General features: G+C 49.0%; 1 protein-coding gene and 1 long non-coding RNA gene across 7 annotated transcripts in view; one reads left to right on the top strand and one right to left on the bottom strand.

The window, feature by feature from the left end:
• SYNPO (synaptopodin) overlaps window positions 1-14976 on the top strand; it is a 151554-nt gene that overhangs the window by 16700 nt on the left and 119878 nt on the right. The window lies entirely within an intron of this gene.
• LOC143831184 (uncharacterized) lies at window positions 5286-5994 on the bottom strand. The gene is made up of 4 exons (XR_013228761.1): window positions 5914-5994; window positions 5709-5792; window positions 5554-5622; window positions 5286-5423 (listed from the first exon to the last, which is right to left on the bottom strand). It is a non-coding gene; the product is annotated as an uncharacterized LOC143831184 (long non-coding RNA).

The raw sequence follows: 14976 nt of genomic DNA, 5'->3' as shown, positions 1-14976 counted from the left end.
ATGGACCACAGAGCATTTAATATTGAGCCAAGGCCCATGCCTCTAGCAAGCTACCCTGCCTCTGAGTTTGATCCAGTAAGTTTTGCACATGTATCAGCTTGCTGAATGCTGTCAGCTGCTGGAGTTACCACCTTTGCAGGTGCAGAGAAGACAGTGAGTACAATCCAGCATAGCTGCTTTGAAGTTCTGCATGATCTGGCCAATTATAACCCTTGGGCATACACCATCCAAGAAAGCAAGTAAATCGTAAATGTGCATCAACAGTGGCTAAATACTGCTTAATTTGCATTGTGAGTCAGTTGTTGATGCAATCATCTTAAGTAGCTTGACCAACAGTGGATACTGTGAATAAGGAATATGACGTTTCTGAATAGCTCTTTGCAAATGTGATATTGCCTCTGATTTTTAGCAGTGGTTCACTCCAATTGTCGTCTAAATGTCGTCTAAATGGAACAGAAAGCAAATAAATCCAAATAGATGTTGTATGCTTCTCCAAAGGAAAAAGCCTCTAATAGCAAATCATTAAGTATAGCTGTAGTGCATGAGATCCTGACATCAAAGTTAACATATCATGAAAGTCAATAGTCTAATATCCATCAAGCACCCGGCACCTTTAGTTTTAGCAACTTGATCAACTAGTTAACATTCCTTCAATAGCATTTGAAATCCTACCCATAAAAGAGGGTGCAGTTTAATAGATCTTGCAAGGGACTTTGGACCTTTTGACCATTGCCATCTGATATTAGACTTAACAGATGGCAAGCACCAGGCAAAGGGCTCCTCTGTCAGGTCAGGCTATGCGCCAAATCTCCTTTAGAGCTATACCTGGAAAGGCATCTAGCTATTGCATCACTAGGCAGGCAGCATTTCATAAAGCGATGCCCTTCCAAGCTCCGAACTGACCTTTTGCCCGTCAGAAGTGCCCGGCTTCTAACTCCTGGTGAGGTTATAAAAGGACTGTGGCTCTGCAGGGAGCCGCAGGTACTGCGAGCAGGAAACCCCACATTCAGTCCCTGAGTCTCCAGTTAAACAAATTCAGGCAAGCAAGTGCTGGAAAGAGGGCCTGAAGGACTAACGATATTATTCAGTATAAAGCTGGTTCAGTTTGTCTGTGGCTCTGCAATAGAAAATATACTTCACATGCTTCATTGGGCATCTTCAGTGGCAGAACCTTGGGGAGCAGGGACTGGAAGCTATCTTTCTCTGTCTAAGGCCAATAAGAAAGGATCACAGGGAACAAAATGGATTGACACTCTGACTCAGTATAAGGTAGCTTCATGCATTCACATAGATTTAGCTTTCTTCCAGAACAGTTTTTTTGTTTGTCGTTATTGTGCTGAACTTGATCCCTAATTATTGGATGATGAAGACTGGCCCACAGAGAGTCAAGTCACACTGCTTGTTCTTGGCCAAGTTGCTGAACGAGGCTGACTTGGGAGCTCTAGGGGGCTTTTTGCACGGCTTCAAAATCGCACAATGGTTGCCAATTGGTAACGCTATTGATTTGCCATAACGCACGACGTCGTACACAATCTGCAACACTCCTGAAACCAATCAGCAAAAAGCGCTTCGTTGTAGCGCTTTTAGGGGAATCGCAAAAAGTGGATTCACCCTCCGGATAGCGATACACTCCTGCAACCAATCTGCAACACTAGCGCTAAAGACCTGTGCGTTAACATTGTTGCTGGTTCTGCGAAGTCCCTCCTCCTGAGCCTTTCCTCCAAACTTCCGGCGAACTGTTCGCCATTTTTTTTCTCGGACCGAGCACAGATCAACGAGGCAACGGGACGGCACCTGGCTTTCCAGCACGACCACTTTCGGGAATTTTGCCCGGACAGCACAATAGTATTTCAAAAGCACAGTAGCACACACCGTCACGCAAAACATGCCCCAAAGCTTAAAACCCCGTCTATCATCGGCCTGACCTAGCGGAGTAAACGTGCAGGGAGCATTTTAAAAAACTTTCCCCTGAGCGTTGCAACGAACATTCGCCGACCGCAGTCCTGTACAGCCTTGAGGGGTTCAACAGATATGATGCGATGCTATATCATGAGGGGCGGTTTATGTGTAGTGGGTGTTTGTGTGGTTCCGGGTGCATGGTTGTGCTGGGGTGCGGACAACCCCTTCCATCGGCGGCTAGACCTCTGGCTAGCGGAGTCGCCGTTCCACGTTCATTTAAAAAAACTTTCCCCTGAGCGTGCCAACGAATTTTCGCCAGTCAAAAGTCATGTTTGGTTGATTTAAGCTTTGGCTGGCGAAAATTGTTGGGGTACTGTCGAGTACTGCTGAACTTGCTCTGGGCGGACACCGGCATGCGTTTGTGTAATGGCGGACATTTCAGTAAAATGGCTCCTGCTGCATGTCCGTACTGCTCTTCCCGCGTGTAAACGCATCAGCGCATGCGAGAAGTCAAACAATAAGAGCGCCAATCTGGCCAGTAGGGGCAGATCCTGTTCCCGCCCGAGGAGTTTTGAACGTGACATGTGACCTCGTGTGGCCAATGAATGTGTCCCCGACTGCCCACCACCAATCAGGAGCCGGCTAGTCCTTTTGTCTTTGTGTGCGGGAAGGTATATGATCCGTTGCACCCTGCACCTCGCACCTCCATTTTGCTTAGCCACTAGCGAAGGCAGTATGGAATCCGGTTCACAGTCGTCGTCCGTCCAGGCAACCGGCAGGGGACCAACATGGAGGGACGACGAGATACGGGACCTGATGGCGATTTTCGCAGAAGAGAAAATCCAGGACGCCTTCCAATCCTCACATAGGAATCGGGAGGTGTTTGAACAAGTGGCCATTAGGATGCGTGCCCTGGGCCACCGCAGGACCGGCCTTGAATGCCGGTCCAAAACAAAGACCATGCGGGCAGAGTACATGCGGGCCGTGAACCACAACAAGGGTTCCGGCAACAAAAAAGTAACCTGCCCATATTTCGAGCAGCAGCGGGCACTGTACGGAGAGGGGGATGGAGACGGCCGGCCAAAGCGCGTCGGGAGGAGCCTGAAGGTCGTCCGTAAGCCGGCTGCTCCAGTGGAGGAGCCACCCGCTGCGGAGGATCCCGGAGAGGGCACCTTGTCCACCGTCCGGCCTCCACCCCAGGTCCAGCAACGCGGTGAGGACCTCGTTACGCTGGACCTACTTGCCCTCGCACATGGGGAGCAAGAAGACATGTCGCCGCAGACGCCCCTTGCCTCCGGTAAGCACTTTTGATTTTGTTCAAATGTGTTTTCTGACGGTTAGGAATCGTTTTCTCATGTATTCGTTGCAACGCTTAATATGCTAGCCTGTTTGTAGACTGCTTGCTTGTGGTGGCTTTTTAAAACGGTAGTGTTTAACCAACAACCACAAAAGTTTTGCAGCATGCCTCAGCCATAGGCCTTCTGCAGTGCTTTGGCCACTACTTTGGGAGCATGCTGTGTGGTTCAGGTTGTATGCTTGCTCCTTTTTCACTATTGTATGCCGTGTGTTCGTTGCAACGCATAATATGCTAGCCTGTTTGTGGACTGCTTGCTATGGTGGCTTTTTAAAACGGTAATGTTTAACCAACAACCCAAAAAGTTTTGCAGCATGCCTCAGCCATAGGCCTTCTGCAGTACTTTAGCCACTACTTTGGGAGCATGCCATGTGGTTCAGGTTGTATGCTTGCTCCTTTTTCACTATTGTCTGCTGTTGTCCACAGAGACACAGATGCCAGGGACGGAGCCCCACGAGTCTCCAGCAGCAGAGGATGTGGAGAGCGATTCGGGGGCATCTACAAACCTTGGTAAGTATTTTTGACAATCATGGGGGGGGTGTGCTGTGTAAACTGCTCTGTGCTTTTCTGTTTGTGCAGGGGGCAGCAGCCATGCTAGGAGAAAGAAGAGAGTCCCTCTACGTTGCTGGTGTAGGTTTTGAAGCTTGCTTTGCCACCATTTGGTCCTAAATCATGTTTTGTTCTTTTTTTCAGATTTCATACCCGGCACGCAGGAGGAGGAAGAGCGTGGGGTGCCTGGACCTCCTGCCCAACGCAGGCGGCTAGATATTCAAGAGGGTGAGCATGCATGAACTGTTCCCTTCTAACCATAACTGAAGGACAATGTCACAAACCACTAACCATGTGCTCCCTGGCCATTGTTCAGAGTCTTGCTGTTAAAACAGGCAAACAAAAAAGCCCACCATGGGCACCATGGTCGGTGTTGGTTGTATCAATGGTACTAACAGTTCTGTTTCTCATTTTTACCAACAGAGGTTCTTTCGGAAGATGAGGAACCACCCCCGGGTCCTGCCAGCCCACCACCTAGAGGCGTGCTCCCGGCAGAGGAGAGACTCCTGAGGGAACGCGCCAGGCTCAGGCGCGTCTCCCTCTTGACGAGCGTGGGACAGAGCCTCCTGGAGCACTGCCAGGAGGAGACACGGCGTGCTGCAGCCGCAGACCAGGCAATGCTCGCCCTCCAGGCCCAGGAGGGGAAAAAATTGAGGGCACTCATCAGGGACTCTAACCAATCCCTACGTGAAAGCGTGGAGGAGGTTAGACAAATTCGCAGACTTATGGAGAGGGCGGTCGCGGTCATGGAGACGGCCAACCCTCCACAAATAACCGTCCACGTCCCCCCCCCCAACCCACACCAACTCCACCACCTCCAGCACCCACCCCACCAACCCCGTCTCAGAATGCCTCCACACAAACACGAAGGAGGACTGTCCTCGGTAAGAGAATAATCAAACCGGCGGACAAGTTCTCCCCCTCGTAGTTTGGGCCAGTTTGTCTTCGTAAGTTTATCTGTGTTTGTTGTTGTTTGAAAAATAAAGTTTATATTTTTGACTCTGTCTCTGTGTACCCTACTGTGGAATTAGGAGGGCCGAAAGCGGCCTCTCTAGTGAGTGTGTTTATTCTGGATCTGTTGTGTGGGTTGTAGGTTGGAGGGGTGTCAGTTCAAGGAGTTTTTGGAGTGTGGGGTGAAAGGTGTGCGAGTGTAAGGAGTCACACTGGAGTATTTTTCAGAAAATTTGCAATAACATTTTATTTTCAAAAACATTTTAACAGGGGAAAAACATTAGGGAATGTAACTTGGAGCCCCACCAGCACCCCCACCCCCCACCCCCCTGGAAAACCAACTTTTTTAAACAAATGTATATATTTAACAGGGGAAAAACATTAGGGAATGTAACTTGGAGCCCCACCAGCACCCCCACCCCCCTGGAAAACCAACTTTTTTTAACAAATGTATATATTTAACAGGGGAAAACCATTAGGGGATGTAACTTGGACCCCCCCACCACCCCCCACCCCAAAACACACACAGAAAACAAAACTCAAGTCCCACTGCTCCCCTCACCAGCCCCTTTCCCTCCGGCCTCTGCCATCTCCCTCATTCTTCTGCCCAACCGGGTCACTGTGCCCCTGACTTTACGGCGGAACAGGTCTTCGTCCTCCTTCTTCTTCACTGTGTGGGAAGGAAAAACAGGTACACATTAGTGCCACAGATATTTCTTAATCTGGAGTTTACATGGATACATTTTTAGTGCCCTCAGCCAAAGTATGCGGAGAGTTGGGCGGTGGGGGACATAACCTACCTTCTTCCTCCTCCCTCTGCTGCCTCTGCCTCTCCAGCTCGCCTCTAACTTCTGCCACTTCTCCCTGCCCTGCAAATGTGTTAAAAACAAATGATAAGCCATATATATAGGCTGAAGTGACACAACCCACACCCAAGCAGAGGTGCAGTACTCACAGTCCCTCCATTGTTGCTCTACGAGCCCCTCCAAGGATGCCAGCCTGGCCTCCTTGCTTCACATCCTTGCCTCAATTGTTTCTGCTATAGAAGTAAAATAAAATTAATTCAATCACACTTCTAATAAAAGCTTCACAGCAGGCTCCCTTATGGCTTCATGGGGGTACACACACATGGGTCTCCCTTTAAGAATTATAACTCTCACCTGCAGCCTGTGATGAGGTGGAAGGCCCCTCTTCCTCCTCTCCCTCACGCTCAGCTGCTTTGGCCACTGCGAGCTTGACAGGAGATTGCGTGGCTGGGCAAAGTAAAAGAGAATTCATAAGTAAAAGCACGCAAACAAAACATTATACACAGCCGATGGCCACACCACAATCAGAGCCAAAGTGCATAGCAGAAGTGGTTTGACAGTACTGGCTGGCCATGTCAGCAGGAGTTGACAGCATCTTAATGCTTTCTCAATTCTAACGGAAACAGTCGGGGAAAGAGGCATCTAGACGTTCAATGCATGCTTTAGGGTGAGACATAACAAGGGCAGCACTCACCCATATGTCGCCTCATCTCTAGGGGGGGGGCTTCCCAGCCTTCTCCCAGATCTGGACCATCAGATCGTGGAATACCGTTCTTCCACTGGGCTGTGGGACCCCCCCCCCCCACTGCTCTATGCTGTTCAGGAAGTCCAGCTTTAGTCGTTTGAATTTTGTCCGGACCTGCTCCCAGGTCCGGACGTAGCCCCTCTCCTTCATCCTCGCTGCCAACACCAGGTAAGCACCCTTGGTGTGGCAGTGGGTGCTGGCCATAAGGCGGCCAACGCTTTTGGACTGGAGAACCAGCTCCAAAAGTGCCTCAGCCTCGGCGCGCTGCCAGAAGGAGCCCTTCCGTGGCTTCGGCATCGTTGGAATGACGGTTGGGCAACGAATCTGCGTTGCTCCGATCGGCCACCCCAATTTTAAATGTATCAAAGGTGCCCACCAATGAAATTAGTCCTTGGAACATAATTGGATTGATCCTCCTGTTTGACAGGGGTCGCCAATACTTCCTGGCTACCCGCCTCCCCAACCTTTCCCTGTTCAGCGCTTCCGTATTGTGTTTGTCAATTTCAGCGCGGAGTTAGCATTTAGGTCTGTCAAAGTGCTTTTGGACCAGAGAATTTTTGCTGGCTAAAAAGACAAACCGCACAAGACAAGGTTAAACAAAGAACATAAAACTTTATTTAACACCAGAGTAGAAAACACGATCAAACACGTCTCCTATTTCTGTATAGGTGAGTGGCTATAGCGTCCCGAACCTTGCACCCCTCCGCATAGATCCTTTTTTTCCTGGCTTCAGGGATGTCTGGTGTATCCTCAAGGACTAGAGGTTCTGGTTCAGCCACAGGGAAGGGGATGTTATGTCCCTTGTCCTCGCGGATGTTGTGCAAAATGACACATGCGATGACCAAAGGAGTGACATTGTCTATGTGCACATGGAGTCGTGACATCAAGCAACGGAACCGAGACTTCAAACGTCCAAAGGCACGCTCCACGACATTCCTTGCCCGGGAGTGACTGAGGTTGTAGTAGCTCTGCACGTCTGTCCTTGGACGCTTATAGGGAGTCATGAGCCAGGGGCGTAATGGGTAGGCTCCATCCCCGAGCACCAATGCCGGCACACGCACGCCCTCAATGGTGGCGGTGGGGTTTCCTGGAACAAAGACCCCTTCGTCCATGGTTTTCCTGAGGTTCGATTCCCTGAAAACAAGGGCATCATGCCTCCTCCCACTCCACCCCACCTCGGAATCTATAAACCATCCGGAGAAGTCCACAGTTCCTTGCAGGAGAACAGAACAAAAGTCCTTCCAGTTCCCGTACTCCTTTATGCTTCCCCCGGGTGCACGGATAGGGATGTGGCTTCCATCGACGGCCGCAAAACAATGCGGGAATCCAAGCCTGGCAAACCCGTCCATACTCTGGAATAAGGGAAAGAAAAAAATAGAAACCATGGCATGTCAGCGTGGGGTGCATCGCGTATTCGTTGCTCACCTGTCAAACTAGAAAAAAAATTTAAAGGGCAAAGGGGATAGAATGACACTCACCGCTCCAAGCCGGTCTCCGAGGCACACCACTTTGCTGTACAATTCAGCCTCCATGGCGAGGCAGAACTCCAGCAGGATCTCGCCAACCATTGTGACTCCTAATCCGAATTGCTGGGCTACTGTCCTGAAGTACTGCGGGGTGGCCAAGTACCACAAGGCGGCTGCCACCCTTTTTTCCACTGGAACAGGGCGCCGCATGACAGTCACTTGCCTTTCCATGCGGCCACAGAGAGCATCCACGAGTTCAAAAAATGTTCCCCTCGACATTCTGAAGTTGGCAATCCAGTGGTCATCATCCCAGCGAGACCACACAAAATTTTCCCACCAGTCAGAGGATCTTTCGTCGACCCAGAACTGTCTGGGGAACCGGACCTCTGCCAGAGCTTGCCAGCGTTTCTTAGCCGCCATGGTTGCCCTTAGAGAACGTCTTCTACTGGTGGTCGTCATTCTGGCCATACGTTGTCGGTAGTCCTCGATAGCAGTCCTCCTCTGCGACACGGTGGTATGGATACGCTGGACTACCGCAAGCATTTGATCCAACAATTGATAAATAATCCTCTCCATTGCAACGTTAACCTGTGCTGCGGCCAGTAGGCTATGCAAACAAAAGAGTGAGGCCGACCACGTGTCTGCCTAGGTGCATATAAGCAGGTAATCTGTGGGCGTGTACTGTGGGCGGGGATTAACCAATCAAACATATCAATGCTTCAACCTTTGGTTCATAGAAAACAATATAAAACCCGTTCCGAGGGCGCCAATGATTTGACGATGAAGCGTTACTACGGGGTTTTCGGGGTTTTTTAAAAAAAAGGGGGGACCCCACCAACTTCGGCTTCTGGGCGGAGGTCAAAGGTGTCCCTGCAGTTTGATTGACGGGCACGGGAGGCCAGAAGCGCTAAAAAGGGACCTCCTTTGTAGCGATAAGACGGAGACCGGAAGCCTGTGGGTTACGAAAGTGACGAGAAGTGAAAGTGCTAAATTCCGCAAAAACCGCAGCTGTGCGTTACGGGCACAGCTAGTTACATTTCGCTAGTTAAAGTAGCGATTTCACAAACAGCAACCAAATAGCCACTTTGAGCTCTGTGCGAAATGGCCCTAGGAGTTTGGGTTCTGTTCTCATAGAGACTTTTCTGGTTGTGGAAAACCTTTTGCAATGATTGCTGGGATTAACTTTATGCATAAAATTATTCCAATAGACACAGTAAAGTGAAGATCACACTGTTGTTTTTTGTCTTGGATGAGAATAGAACACACAGTCACATTGCATTTCTAATCCTGGTGTGAGTAAGGCAACGAAAGAAGTTGTATGATTCCTGTTGCCAGCAGCCACACACAGACTCACTGCACACATTGGTTATATAAGTGTTATTTACAACACTAATGAAGAGGAACAAATGCTAAGGGCTGTCCTAATGTGCGGTCATTGTCATTATAATAGGTCTATGTATAGCCTGCCCTAAAAATACTGAAACTCTACACCAAGAAAATGTGAACTCTGTGCTCAAAAAACCCTGAACACTTTGACTTGCATACATCATGCAAATAAACCATCCTTATCCATGGTTCCTCTACCATGGCTGCACCCTGATTGGCCCTGCCCCTTACAGCTCCTGCCTTCCCTCCCTGGACAATGGCCACGTTCCTCTCAGATGTGCCAAAGACAGACCGAATACAAGCTCTCATTCCCTCCTATCACTTCTGCTGCAAGGGAGGCAGAGAGAGACACAGAGAGTGCTAACCCAAGCTGCTGACACAGAGAAAGCCGCCCCTGCTGTGACAGAGGGAGAGAAAGAGCTGCCCCAAACTGCACACCAACCCTGCTTACCTCCTACAAACCAGCCCTGATTACCTGCTATGCCTCCTGCTGCAAGGCACACTGAGAGACACACAGTGAGAGAGAGAGGGAGAGAGAGAGATCTGCACCTCCCGGTGTCCCCTGGGTCCTAGCGCCCATTGCATTCCTGCTTGCAATGGGCTTTCTTGCTAGTTCACTCATAATTGCCTATTATGCAGCATTTCCCACCTAGCAATCATGATAAAGAAATTAAAGATCCACTGAGAATTCTTGTTCATACACAAACATACGCGATCTGCTTCCTGGAGCTGCTAATAGTTCACCAATTATGGTATGCACAGTTTCCAGCCTCGCTTTGTAGCCAAAATGGCTAGAAGCTAGCTTTTGAAGCCAAGCTGTGCTTTTGAAGAACATGAAAAACTCTGCTTTGAAGTATATTGTGAGGTTTTAATCCTTCTATTTTAAGAGTTGCTGTTTTCTGGGGGAAGCACTCACCTTTCCCGCCAGATGGGGATATCACAGTCAGAATCTTGTAGCAGCTCTTTTGCTCTTCAGTTTGGTGGTGTTGAAGCCAGCGGGGCCTGCCAAACCATATTTGTGTAGGAGGCAGAAAGTTAACTTCAGTTTTTCTTTTCAAAGGGGGGTGTAATTCATAGCAATTACAAAGTATGTATGCAGTAATATCTCAGAGACTGCAAGATAGATTTCCTATACTATTTCCGTCAAGAGCAAAACCCTGCATTGGCGTTCTTAAAAATCGAACAATGCAAAACTTTCTGCAAACAATTTTGCCTCCTCGATAGATCCTCATTTTGCACCCCCTTGAAACTTGCAGTTTTCCCCTGTCACATGTTAACTCTGCCTGTTACCCTCCCGTCCCATTTCTCCCCCCCACCCTGACCAATCAGGCTCTTTTTTTTTTTTAGCATACTGTTGATTGCGCAATTAATTTTTTTTCATTATAATATAGCCAGGAGGAGCAGGGAATCTTTGAAATGGTGGCAACCATGCTTTCCCCCACTATATATACAGCCTTTGAAAAACAATCTTATTATATTATAACTAGAAATTAAGCCCGCTGTATAAGAGATACAGCGGGCGCTAGCTGGCAGTGGTAGGGTGCGGGAGGCCCCCTCCCGTGGCTGCCCCCCCCGGGAGGGAGGGAAGTAAGGAAGGCAAGCAGGCACAGAGAAAGTAAGGAGAGGGAGAGAGAGAGAGAGAAAGTGTGTGTGTGAGAGAAGGGGAGACAGGAGAGTAAGCGTTAGAAGGGAGATAGAATGAGAGAGAGGCAGAAGAGAAATGAATGGATGGGAGCGAGAAAGGTGATTAAGGGATGGGTGGATGGATGGAGAGAAGGGAGGGAAAAAGGAAGGAAAGCAGAAAGACAGGAAGAGAGCAAGCGAGATGAGGAGAAAGAGGCAGAAAGGTGGGAGAGGAAGGGAGGGAGGGAGGGAGGGAGGGAGGGAGGGAGGGAGGGAGGGAGGAAGGTGCAATGGAAAGAGATAGGGTAGGGGGAGAAGGAGAGGGGTGAAGGGTCTGCTGGGTGGGTGAGGGGGGCGAGTTGTGGGGGGCGCGGGGGAAGAGTTTGGGGTAGAAATGAGTGGTTGGGTGGCTGTTTGGGGGGGAGCGGTGGTGGAGCGCAGGGCAGAGAGAGAGAGGAAGGAAGGAAGGAAGGAAGGTGGGGGGTCGGGGAGGTGAAGGGGCTGCTGGGTGGGTGAGGGGTGGCGAGTTGTGAGGGAGTGTGACGTGGGTGGAAGCAAGAGAAACCCCCCAATGTCGTACTGCTGGGTGGGGGATTGTGGGGGAGGCGGACGGGCATGGGAGGGTTCCCCCAGCCTGGGAAGCACAGCCGCCACATCAGCGACACGTGTGGCATGCTCCCCGGGTCCGCAAGACGGTGGGGTATCGTTGGGGAGGGGGAGGGGGACAGGAGGGTTCCTCCAGGGTGGGAAGCACAGGGGCCTGCGACCTACTTTCTAGGCGGGCAGCCGCATAATGGTGGCAGGTTCCTGAAGGCGGCCTAGGTGGGGGGGGCAGGTTAGGAGGCGCTGCCCAAGGGCAAGTCAATCCGAGGACAAGGGGCCAATCGCCAGATGCACTGACAAGCGGAGGGGCCAGTCCCCGGACTGACAAGTGGAAGGGCCAATCCGCTTGTCAGTCCGTGGGCAAGGGGCCAATGGGCCCCCTTGCCCATCACGGACAGGGCCCATCCCTACCTTCTTAGCCTTGTCAGTCCGTGGGCAAGGGGCCAATGGGCCCCCTTGCCCATCACGGACAGGGCCCATCCCTACCTTCTTAGCCTTTTATTTATACCGGTTACAGATGTTACTGCAAATGCACAAAAAAGGAGGTTCTGGTACTGACATATGATGACTTGCCTGTACAACCTCTTTTCAAAGGAAGTGCAGAACACATGATGGAGGTAGGATCTGAATTTAAGAAAAAGAATCCCCCCAATTAATGCTATTTTGCAGAAGGGGTGCTGCAAAATCAAAGTATCAGTTGGGGATTCAACTCACAAGGAAACAGCAGCAATACTGCACCACATCCTAATCTTTTCTGAAAGGAAATGCTTCCAAACCAGTTATTGCAGTACTTTGAAATTAATAAAGAGCAAAAGTTGTTCCTTCTAGAGATCAAATTGCACAGTATTGAAGGTACGCAGGATTGTTCCGAGAAAATACAAACAAAAGAACCAAAAAAAGTCCCCAAAATTATTTAATGGATAATACCCAGTACATTCTAAAAGAATAGCTTCAGCTCATTCGCTTTGTCTTTTGTATATTTTTCAGCATGTGTCCCCCTCACATCCCTTGATTCTTATTTCTGGGAATTAAAGAATAAAAATAGTATAATGTATTGCCCAGCTACAAAGCTGGGCTGTAAGAATGTCAATAGCTATTGCTGTGTATTCTTTAAACTTCTCAATATAAGAAACTGATTCAGATTCCTTCAGCAGCCCAATTGTATTGCCTTAGGCTTCAAGTCCCATATTCAGCACAGGCCTTGTTTACTCAACTAGTGTTTCTGCTGGGCAGATGCCAAGACTGATGTGGGATGACCACATTTTTTTAGGAGGGAAGTTCTGAAACAAGCCCAGCCCATAAACTGGCTCATGTGAATATACCATCAAGAAGCCAATGGCCTGCTCTGTTTGCACTAATAGGCACTAGAGGCAGGAAGTTATGAAAATCTAACCAAATCTTCTCTATATTTGAGGGATTTGCCAGAGTTTCTCATGTACAGATTGGAATGTGTAGCATAAGATGATTCATCAAACCTTATGGCCCTTATGGCCCACTCCTGAAGACATGTGTTTATACCACAAGGAAAATGGAGAAGGTATTCCTTCTTATCCTCCCCCTTCTTCTTCCACCACAGTCTTTTGTATTTTGTGGGTGGGTAGTTCACTGGGGGGAAACAACAGAAATATAAGCCCTGAGCGAGGGAAATAGTGATCAATGTGGAAAAAAGGTAACACAACATGGGGGACGGGAATGGTGGCCTAGGATCACTGTTGGAGCAGTCCACAAACACCTAGTTTCTTTAAATGAAACAAAGTCTTCTAGGCCAGATGAACTGCATCCAAGGGTACTAAAAGAACTTGCAGATGTCATCTCTGAACCTCTGTCCATTATTTCTGACACTTCTTGGAGAACAGGTGAGGTGCCAGACGATTGGAGGCAGGCAAATGTTGTCCCCATCTTCAAAAAAGAAAAAAAAGGAGGATCCAGGTAACTATCGACCCATCAGCTTGACATCTGTTGCTGGGAAAATTTTGGAACAAATAATCAAACACTCGGTCCTTGAGCAGCTGGAACTGAGAGCTGTGATTTCTAAGACTCAGCATGGGGTTTCGCAAGAACAAGTCATGTCAGACCAACCTTATCTCTTTTTTCGAGAAAATGACTACCTTGCTGGATCAGGGGAATGCCGTAGACATAGTTTATCTGGATTTCAGTAAAGCTTTTGATAAGGTTCCACATGATATTCTTGTTCACAAGCTGGTAAAATGTGGAATGGACCTTAATTCTGTCAGCTGGATCAATAACTGGTTGACAAATCGTACCCAGAGGGTACTTGTTAATGGTTCAGCATCTTCTTAGAAAAGAGTGACAAGTGAAGTAGCCCAAGGATCTGTCTTGGGGCCTGTGTTGTTCAACATATTTATAAATCATTTGGATGAGGGATTAGAGGGGATATTTATTAAATTTGCACACAATACTAAACTGGGAGGGGTAGCAAACACAACTGAAGACAGCAACAGAATACAGGATGATCTTGATAGACTCAAGAAGTGGGCTAAACTGAATAAAATGAAGTTCAATAGGGACAAATGTAAAGTTCTGCATTTAGGTAGGAAAAACAAAATACACCAATATAAGATGGGGGAGACTTGTCTTGGCAGTAGTATGTATGAAAAAGATCTAGGAGTCTTAGTGGACCATACATTGAACATGAGTCAGCAGTGTGACTCAGTGGCTAAAAAGGCAAATGGGATTTTGGGCTGTATCAAATGGAGTATCGTGTCCAGATCACGAGAGGTGATAGTACCGCTTTACTCTGCTCTGGTTTGGCCTCACTTAGAGTACTGTGTTCAGTTTTGGGCACCCCAGTTGAAAAGGGATGTTGACAAACTGGAACGTGTCCAGAGGAGGGCAACAAAGATTGTGAGGGGTTTGGAGACCAAGGCATATGAAGAAAGGTTGGGGGAGCTTGGTCTGTTTAGCCTAGAGAGGAGATGACTGAGAGAGGATCTGATAACCATTTTCAAGCATTTAAAAGCCTGCCATGTGGAGGATGGAGCAGAATTATTCTCTCTTGCCCCAGAGGGACAGACCAGAATGAATGGGATGAAATTAATTCAAAAGAAATTCCATCTAAACACCCGGAAGAAGTTCCTGACAGTTAGAGCAGTTTCTCAGTGGAACAGGCTTCCTTGGGAGGTGGTGGGTTCTCCATCTTTGGAAATTTTTAAACAGAGGCTAGATAGCCATCTGATGGAGAGGCTGATTCTGTGAAGGCAAAGGGGTGGCAGGTTACAGTAGATGAGTCATTGGGATGTGAGTGTCCTGCATAGATGACCCATGAAGTTCCTTCCAACTCTATTATTCTACTAGATTAAAAGCCCATTTTAAATGTAAATAAAATGGGGGCTCGCTGGGGGAATCGTAGGGTCGCGGGACTCTTGGCGGCCGGGCGTGGTCGGCGGGGCTGCGGGCGCCCGTATATCGGTGCAACACTGACTTTGCGGAGGCTCTCAGGGAGCGGCGGCGGTCTTCGTCGCGCTTCAGCAGCAGCCTGGCCAGTTCAGGGGGCCGGGCACGCATCGAGGCAACGGCGGGTGTCAGGAGGCGAGGCAGGAGGCATCCAGGGATGCACAGAGGCGCGGGCGCGGG

The sequence above is a fragment of the Paroedura picta genome, chromosome 3 (genome assembly GCF_049243985.1).
Source record: "Paroedura picta isolate Pp20150507F chromosome 3, Ppicta_v3.0, whole genome shotgun sequence".
Lineage (NCBI taxonomy): Eukaryota > Metazoa > Chordata > Lepidosauria > Squamata > Gekkonidae > Paroedura > Paroedura picta.
This window is presented reverse-complemented; position numbering and strand designations above follow the sequence as displayed.